Source organism: Carlito syrichta, unplaced genomic scaffold (genome assembly GCF_000164805.1).
Source record: "Carlito syrichta isolate Samal-C Ts95f unplaced genomic scaffold, Tarsius_syrichta-2.0.1 Scaffold308684, whole genome shotgun sequence".
NCBI classification, from domain to species: domain Eukaryota; kingdom Metazoa; phylum Chordata; class Mammalia; order Primates; family Tarsiidae; genus Carlito; species Carlito syrichta.
In genome coordinates this window covers 534,773-543,866 of record NW_007252780.1, presented here as the reverse complement: position 1 = coordinate 543,866, position 9,094 = coordinate 534,773, and positions in this window count along the sequence as shown.

Sequence of the window (9,094 nt, the reverse complement as noted above, 5' to 3'; positions counted from 1 at the left end):
CAAATTTACATTGCTCATGATAATTATAAGCAATAATGATAAAATATATTTACAAGGAAAGTAAGGACTTTTGAGAAAAACACAGTCTACTATTAAAAGATGATAATGCTTCAAGAAATTGTAAAGTTATGACTGAAATGCATTAATAAATACTCAATTGATCATTTCAGTCACAGAGATTCAGAGACTGGAGCTTACAGTATGTTGGAGAAAAGACAATCTGACAGAAAGTAATGCCTGGCAATTACAATAACTATTTTGAAACATTAACTATTTATTATTTTTATCACCTTCAAAACCTTCAAAGATGTTCAACATAAAATGCAGTGAATCATTGATATCTCTGTATATTCTATTTGCTTATATGGAATTGAGGATGTTCTGATTAATATTAGCCTAGGTATTAGAAAGACTGAGGGTTTTTAAATTTTATTTTATTTTATTTTTTTAGAGATGAGGTCTCACAATGTTGTCTAGGCTGGTCTTGAACTCCTGGGTCAAGGACCTTTCTCCTCGGTCTCCCAAAGTGCTGGGATTACACGCCCACCTGATTGTAAAATCTTACTACTTCCTTTGATCAGCTGAAGAGCAGTTTCTATTAATTAATTACCAGAAAAAAATGAAGTCTTTGCTGATCAGCCTGAATCTTCAAAACTGACATTTTTACTAAACATTGTGTGAATCACTCAGTTTTATAACATTTGAGATAATAATAGTAATACAACTTTTTACTTGGTTTAACAAATACACATTATTAAGGTAAATTTCTGCATAACTTTAAAAGGCTCATTTAGGCTAAATTTATTTAGAGATGAAATTAATATAATTAGCCTTAAATTATATATAGCAAAAGCATTTCTCTTGTATTTGACATAAATTCAGAACTATTAATTCAACATAGTAGGTCTAATGGAGGACATTCCCTAAAGTAGCACTTCCCCACTTTTAACTTTAGCTGGCTGCGTCCCTGGAAACAAGTACTTAATTGGTTAATTATGCTCTCCACACTTAATCCGGCAGATGGACCACAGACTAATGTTTCCGAATAAAAGTCCAAACCGTTCTTGCTTTAATTGGAGCCTTCTCCTGTAAATAGATGATAAAAGTTGTGACCTTTTAGCTGTGCTTGCAAATTTGCACTTATCCAAAAATGAGACTTTTTTCTTCTGTTATGAGAAAATGAGAAAACTATATTTGAGACAAATAACAGTGATTTTTTTTTTAGCTCATTAGAAGCTCTGCTCATTGAATATATGGAGAACAAGTTGTCCCGAATATACTTGCTTTGTCTCTCAAGTGACCTTGGTCCCTACAACATCTAATTTTTTTGAGGGGAGGGTTGGGGGTGTAGGAGTCTCATCTTGTCACCTAGGCTGGAGTGCAGTGGCATTCTCACAACCACTGTGGTCTTTACCTGCTGGGCTCAGGCGATCCTTCCACCTCAGACTTCCATAAATCTGGAACCACAGTGCGTACCACCACGCCTGGTTAATTAATTAATTTATTTATTGTAGAGATGAGGTCTCACCAAGTTGCCCAAGCTGGACTCAGGCAATTCTCTCGCCCCTGCCTCCCAAAATGCTGGGAATTCAGGCGTGACCCACTGCGCCCGGCAACATTTTATTTAAAATCTGTAATCTTTATTAATGGTCAAATTGATTTTAATTATTTTTAATAAGAATACATGTTTTGAAAATATAGAATTGCAAACATTATTTTAAAACAGTTTTCTGTACACATATATATACGTGTGTGTGTGTGTGTGTGTGTGTGTGTGTGTGTGTGTGTATTGAACATGAGTAGATTAGCAATGGTATATGAAGTTGTTTTCTTCCCCTGGGTAAGGTTTCCTCTCATTAAGACTCACAACAGACGTGAGTCTTACTTTTACAGAGTCAATCAATTTACCAACAAACTAGCATCTCTCTTCTCACAATCCTTACAGACATAATTCTTCATCACTGAAGAAGGAAGAGTTGAATCAGAAAGTGAATAGAGGTGGAAGTGAGGGCAATAGTGGGGATATGTATTTCTTCTTTAGGGGAGAACAGACTAATAAAAATGTTCCTTCAATTGCTTTTTTTTTTTGAGTTGGAGTCTCACTTTGTTGCCCAGGCTGGAGTGCAGTGGCACACTCACGACCACCGCAGCCTCGACCTGCTGGGTTCAGGTGATCTTTCTGCCTCAGCCTTCCAAGTAGCTGGAACTACAGGCAATTGCTACCACACCCGGCTTATTGTTTTTTTTTGATTTATTGTAGAGACGAGGTCTCACCAAGTTTCCCAGGCTGGTCTCAAATCCCTGAACTTAGGCAACCCTCTCGCCGCGACCTCCCCAAGTGCTGAGATTACAGACTTGAGCCACTACACCCAGCCTTTCACTTGCTCTTAAACAATTTTCAATTGTCATCTTGAAAAGAACATATGTTATTGAAAGTAAATAGAGGGATAAAAAGTTTTAAGAAATAACTACTCATCACTATTAATAAATGAGATAGAAATCTACTCTTTTTCTTAACATTTGCTATAGTTGCTGCATTTACTGTTTTAGTGCTTCTGGGCCCTGTGAAAGTATTTAGCTCAGATATCAGTACAATAGCAGCTCCTCAAGGCGAAAACAGAGATAGGCAACAGGGAGACACAGCTGACAAAACACTATTGCCGCATCCATTCTGGTAATGTTACATAACTCAACACAGTTTTATAGTTCTATAAAGAGAAACAAAAGAGAATGTTTACCACTTGGGGTCATTTAATATGCAAAAGTGGCATATTAAGAGTTTAGTATGGAGAGTTTTTTGTATGGAGAGTATGGTGATCTGTGGAAGAAAAGAGAAAGCATCAGAATTGGGCAGAGGAAGACAGTAAGCACCAATGTAGTCTCAAGAAAGACTAAGTTGATCAGGCAGGTGTAAAGATGGAATGATCCTTCAAAGATCTCCCCAGATGGAGCAAGAAAACTGACTCAGTCCACCTTGGGAGAGGGAGGGTCCAATAGTTGGCAGTGTGGTTTCCCTTAGCTGAAGGAATCCTACAGAGGGAGCTGACAACTGAGCTGTCTGTTGGCAGCACTCCCAGCAGCTGGGGAGGTAAACTCTTTATTCCTGTAGTGGAAGCAAGAACGGAATATGTTTTTATATTGGCAAAAGCATTTCGATTTTTCCTGTCATCTGTTTGTCCTCTCTCTGCCTCTTCTAATTCATCTTGCATTTAGCTGCCAATTAAATGTTCATTTGTTTATGAAACTATGAGGTTTCCCAAATGCATTTTGAACCAAATTTTACTATTGAAACTCCATTGTCTCTTCTTGTCTGCCCTTTCTTGATTATAATAAATATTCATCCCTTTGTTATTTCCTCCAGAAAGAAGTATCTGTTATAAAAATAAGTATATCGTTCACAAATCTTGGAACACAAATTCTTATTATTATGGGCTCTCCACTTCTTCTCATGCCCTTTCCTCACAGCTGGTGTGAGGAGATACTATCTTTCCAAACTCAGTTTGGGTTTTATTTCTTCCATAAAATATTTCCAGTCGGGCTCGGTGGCTCAGCCTGTAATCCCGTGCCTTTGGGAGCCTGAGGTGAGTGGATTGCCTGAGCCCGCGGGTTCGAAACCCGCCTGGGCAGCGAGACCTCATCTCTACAATAAATCAAAAATCAGCCGGGCGTGGTAGTACATGCCTGTAATTCTGGCTACTTGGAAGGCTGAGGCGGAAGGATCGCCAGAGCCCAGCAGGTCGAGACTGCGGTGGCCGGGAGCAGCCACTGCACTCCAGTCTGGGCGACAGAGTGAGACTCCAACTCAAAAAAAAAAAAAAAATTTCCTGACAGATTTCCCTAATCTCTTTTTCTCTAACTCTAGTGCAATTACAATCTAGACTATACAATGAAGTATTTGCATTTTGCAAATTGCATCAACTCTTCCTCTAGGTGACTAGAAACTAAAATCACAGCGGGAGCCGGGCTTGGTGGCTCAGCCTGTAATCCCGCGCCTTTGGGAGCCTGAGGTGAGTGGATTGACTGAGCCCGCGGGTTCACGACCCACCTGGGCAGCGAGACCTCATTTCTACAATAAATCAAAAAATCAGCCGGGTGTGGTAGCACGTGCCTGTACTTCCAGCTACTGGGAAGGCTGAGGCGGAAGGATCACTGGAGCCCAGCAGGTCGAGGCTGCAGTGGCCGGGAGCGGTCACTGCACTCCAGTCTGGGTGACAGAGTGAGACTCCAACTCAAAAAAAATTAAAAATAAATAAAATAAAATAAAATCACAGAGGGTAGGCACTATCTTTTTGCTTTGCTTTTATTTTCCATCACAGTTGCTAGCAAAGTGATGGTGCTATTGAGGATGCTGAAAAAGATTTGCTTTTTTGCTGACGGAATTATGTTCCTTATTTTCTAGTGACCTCAGTGTGCTGTGGTGTGATTGTTCCATCCTCTGAAGTTCCAGATCACTTTATTCTTTTCTTATAAATAATAGATACTTATCCTATAGTTATTTACATACATATCCCATTTCTCTTAATATTTTGTAAATAACTTATCTCCCCCAATCCCCCTCCCACTTTCTAAATCCCAAATATCTAGCTCAGTGTTTTTCATGTGAAAAACATGTTCATAGAATGTTGTATGTCATGCTCTAAAATCATGTTCATAGGATGTTGTATGTTAATGGAATTTAAAACTGGACATTGAGCCTAGAAAGGAGTGCATTTATTGGATGAAATGGAAGATAATTACTGTGTGCATTTTGCTTAAACCAATGATAGCTTTTTTTGAAAGAAAATAAACTTTTGTCACTACATCACCAGATTGTATTATATTTCAGTAACGTATTCTGTGAACTAATATCAATAATTATTTCAAAAACTTTTCTTGAAATGACTTTAAATATTTGCAAAGATCATATACCCACCTATATAGTTAGGCCATTTAGTATATTTGGTAATTAACATCCTGTGTAAATAAACCATTATTCTTCTTCTGTTGATATTTTATAACAGAAATCATATTAGGTAAAGTTTTTCATAGATTTCATAGATCTATTCATAGATTGAAAAGTAATAACTTACTATTTATTTTCTTTTTACTAAACAGTGGAGTTACCATGACATCCAAAAGTACTTGTAAAACTCTCTCTGCCTCCAGCATTTTTCTAATAAGTAATTACAAATTTTCATTGAAGTCACCAATTAACCACAAAATTTGTAATCTAATACACTGCTAACATGCTATATAAATTAATCTATCTGAAGACAGAGAAGATAAAATGAAGACCCATTCATTTAAAAAAATTTTCTCAGAGAAATAGACTTTGGCTCAGTATTATAATTTACCCATTTTCATCTCCAGATTATTTTTTCATGTTTTTTTATTAAAGCTGTAATAGAAAACCATTATATTAATATAAACAGTAAGATATAAACACTATGTATGTAATAGAAATGTAGAAAATATAAGAAATCTAAAAAGTAGGAAAAAAAGTTAATGAATCCTAAATCTTACTGGTGGACTAAAAGTCTTACCCATATTGTAAGATCTATTTTTTGTTTCTCTTTTCTGAGCATAGTGGCACATATTTTAATGATCTTTTCTATTGGGTTGCACAGCTTGAAATACTTCATTCTGTATAAAGTGAAGTGTTTATTCCCCTCAGACTAGAATAGTTAGAAAATGGTCATCTGACTCATAATTGTGAAACATCTATTCAAAGCTAACATCTAGGAAAACTGTCAGATTTTATCTTTCTGCATAAATATTGTAATCATATATATATCTTAGATAAATGACAAATTTGGCCCTGATTTCACTCCTTATAATCAGGCCCTTTGACATGGAATTTTGTAGTGACCTACCTATATGGTATTATTTGACTAGCTTCGACCAATGAAATAATGTAGAAGTGACATTTCATTGGTTCTAAATCAACTCCTCAAATATTACAACTTTCTCCTTGAACATCCATTGCCATAAGAAATGCACTGACTTGCTACAGGAAAGCAAGAAAAACATAGAGCAGAGTTTAGTTGTCCTAGTTTTTCACACAGATACTGAGGTTCAGAAGTCACCTCAGCCAAGACCAAAAGGTTCTTCCATTCATGGCTACTCTTAGTTGTTAGCCCACAGTCTTACAAGTTAAAGAAATTTATATCACTATATAACAAAGAGATTTTGTGAATGTTATGCAGCACTGTAGTAGCAATAAATACTTCTTCATTGCTAATAGAGAAAGATTTGGGTCATCCATTGCCATCCTTAGGGGATATAATTTAATTCCCCGACAACTGATTTACTAAGAATTTTAAAAAGTGGCATATGAGACAATCATTTTTTAAAAACTTCTAGTATTTTATGTTTTTTAAGCACACATACTCAGTTTAAAAAGTATTAATTCACTAATAATATTTTACTGTAGTTTCAGAGGAACGTTGTTCTCCTCAAATAACTAACATTTTAGAATAGTAGCCTTCAAATTTTTTACCACATAATCCTAAAATAACTTAGGAAAACTACATACTTTCCTTCCTATTTTAGGGTGACAGCTAAAGTTTTTTATCCTAGGATTAAATAAATACATTTCTAACTTATACATCATAGAAAATGTTAAACACTTCTTTTAAAATGTGAAATATCTTGATAGATTGAAATAGAAATAAATATCTAATATATTTATAAAATCAGCTTTGGCTACTAAATTGAATAAAATATTTGAAGCAAATCTATATATTTGACTAATAAAACTTGTAAAATTTCATATTCTGGCAAAATATGTAAAATATTAGCATTTCTGAAAAGGAGTATCAGTAACATGACTTGACTGTTGAATTTATTAATCTTTAAGCATAGATCAAACTATCTATTTCTTTTCTTTTTCTTTTTTTTTTTTTTTTTGAGTCAGAGTTTCACTCTGTCTCTCAGGCTAGAGTGCAGTGGCATACTCATGGCCACTACAGCCTCGACCTTCTGGGTTCAGGCAATCCTTCCGCCTCAGCCTTCCAAGTAGCTGGAAATACACCATGCCCAGCTAATTTTTTGATTTTTACCATAGGAACGAGATCTCACCAAGTGGCCCAGGCTCATCTGAACCCCTGGGCTCAGGCAATCCTCTTGCCTCAGTCTCCCAAAGTGCTGGGATTACAGGAGTGAGCCACCATGCCTGGCCAAAATATCCATTTTTCTAATATAAAACTCTGTGTGTGCTTTGTATTGGTATTATATGCTTTGTGTGTCTGTGTAAAGGAAAAAAAAGATTTTAAGGTTTAAGACAACTTTGATTAAAGATTAAAGGAGCTATGTTTGTGTATCTCTTTGTTTGTGTATCTCTTTGTTTGACATTGTGATGTTTTCAAAACTACCTTGAGTTAATGAACATTCCTAAGTTTAAGAATCATAGAGAGGGTCAGTGCAGTGGCTCAGCCTGTAATCCCAGCACTTTGGGAGGCCAAGACGAGAGGATTACTTGAACCTGGGGATTCAACACCAACCTGAGTCCCTTGATGAGACCTCATCTCTACAGTAAATCACAAAAATTAACTGGGCATGGTGGCATGGGTCTGTAGTTCCAGCTACTTGGAAGGCTGAGGCAGAAGGATAGCCTAAGCTCAACAGGCTGAGATTGCGGTGGCTGTAAGCATGCTACTGCACTCCAGACTGGGTGACAGAGTGAGGCTCCAACTCAAAAAAAAAAAAAAAAAAATCATAGAGAGATGTGCCTGTAATTTTGCAAAGTGATAGCAGACAATGTGAATGTAGATATGCTCTCATATCAATTTTTTAAAAAAGGCATATATGAATATAAGAATCTATATATTAATTCAATTGAAACTATTTGTGCTTGCCAATCTGGTAGAAAGTCTTTACATGCCCCAGGACCCCAGGTTGAAGACTTTTAATTGGGAAAATATAAAAATAGTGTCACAACAGTTCCTTAGGCAATACAGGCATCCAATAAAGTTGCCTGATTGACTCTGCATGTAATTAATAGGACAACGAATTAGGTTATTAGGTGCTAAAATAAGCAATTTAGACTATTTAGTGCAAAGGAACTCAAAGAAGAGAGATGAAAACGTGCAGAAGTGTAATAGAGCACATCATTTAAAGAGACATTTTTGCATACCAAAAATCTGTGAATGCATTTTTAAGTGTTCAATATTTATGAACAGTGATGAGATTGAAAGCTGCTTCAGGGCAGAAACTGTGTTATTCACTTTTGCCTGCTTCACAGTAAAGCACTAGAAATTGACCCCAAAAATGGCTTCAATTCCAATAAATCAATGCTAAGGCAGTAAGTATGCCTAGTTGTTAAAACTAGTCTCTGGACCAATCTACTTCGGTCTAAATCTCAGATCTTCCATTTAGTATGTGTATAACTTTGAGCAAGTTTCTGAAGTCTCTCTGTACCTCAGTTTTCCCATCTGTGAAATGAGATGCATAATGGTACTTCACTCAGTTATTGTTGGTTAATGTAAATCATATCAAATATAGTACCTGGGGCATACTTAACATTTTACAAATGTTAGCAATGTGTATTAAATCAGTATGGCTTTTCCTGAAGTCACCAATATAAGTTTTACCTATAAAAGTAGGAAATTTGTATTTCCCTTCTCTATTGACTGAATTATATTCTCTATATAATTCATGCCCATACTCCTAGGTGCTTGTGTTCATTCACTGATTAAAAACACAATGACAATTGAGCTGTTGGAATATTTTTGCATATTTTGGCAATCTGTTAAAGAGGTTTAGAATTCTCTTAATTGATAATAGAGTTCCTTTTATGTCTTTTCAATGGAGCCCGGATATATGATGGAATATTCATCATATATTAAGATAGTTTTTGACGTAAAAATAGATTGGTAGTAAAGAATAAAGAAAAAAACCGGGCTCAATGGCTCAGCCTGTAATCCCGCGCCTTTCAGCGCTGAGGTGAGTGAATTGCCTGAGCCTGTGGGTTCGAGACCTGCCTGGGCAGGCGAGACTTCATCTCTACAATAAATCAAAAAATTAGCCGGGCATGGTAGCGCACGCTTGTAGTTCCAGCTACTTGAAATGCTGAGCGGAAGGATCACTGGAGCCCAGCAGGTCGAGGCTGCAGTGG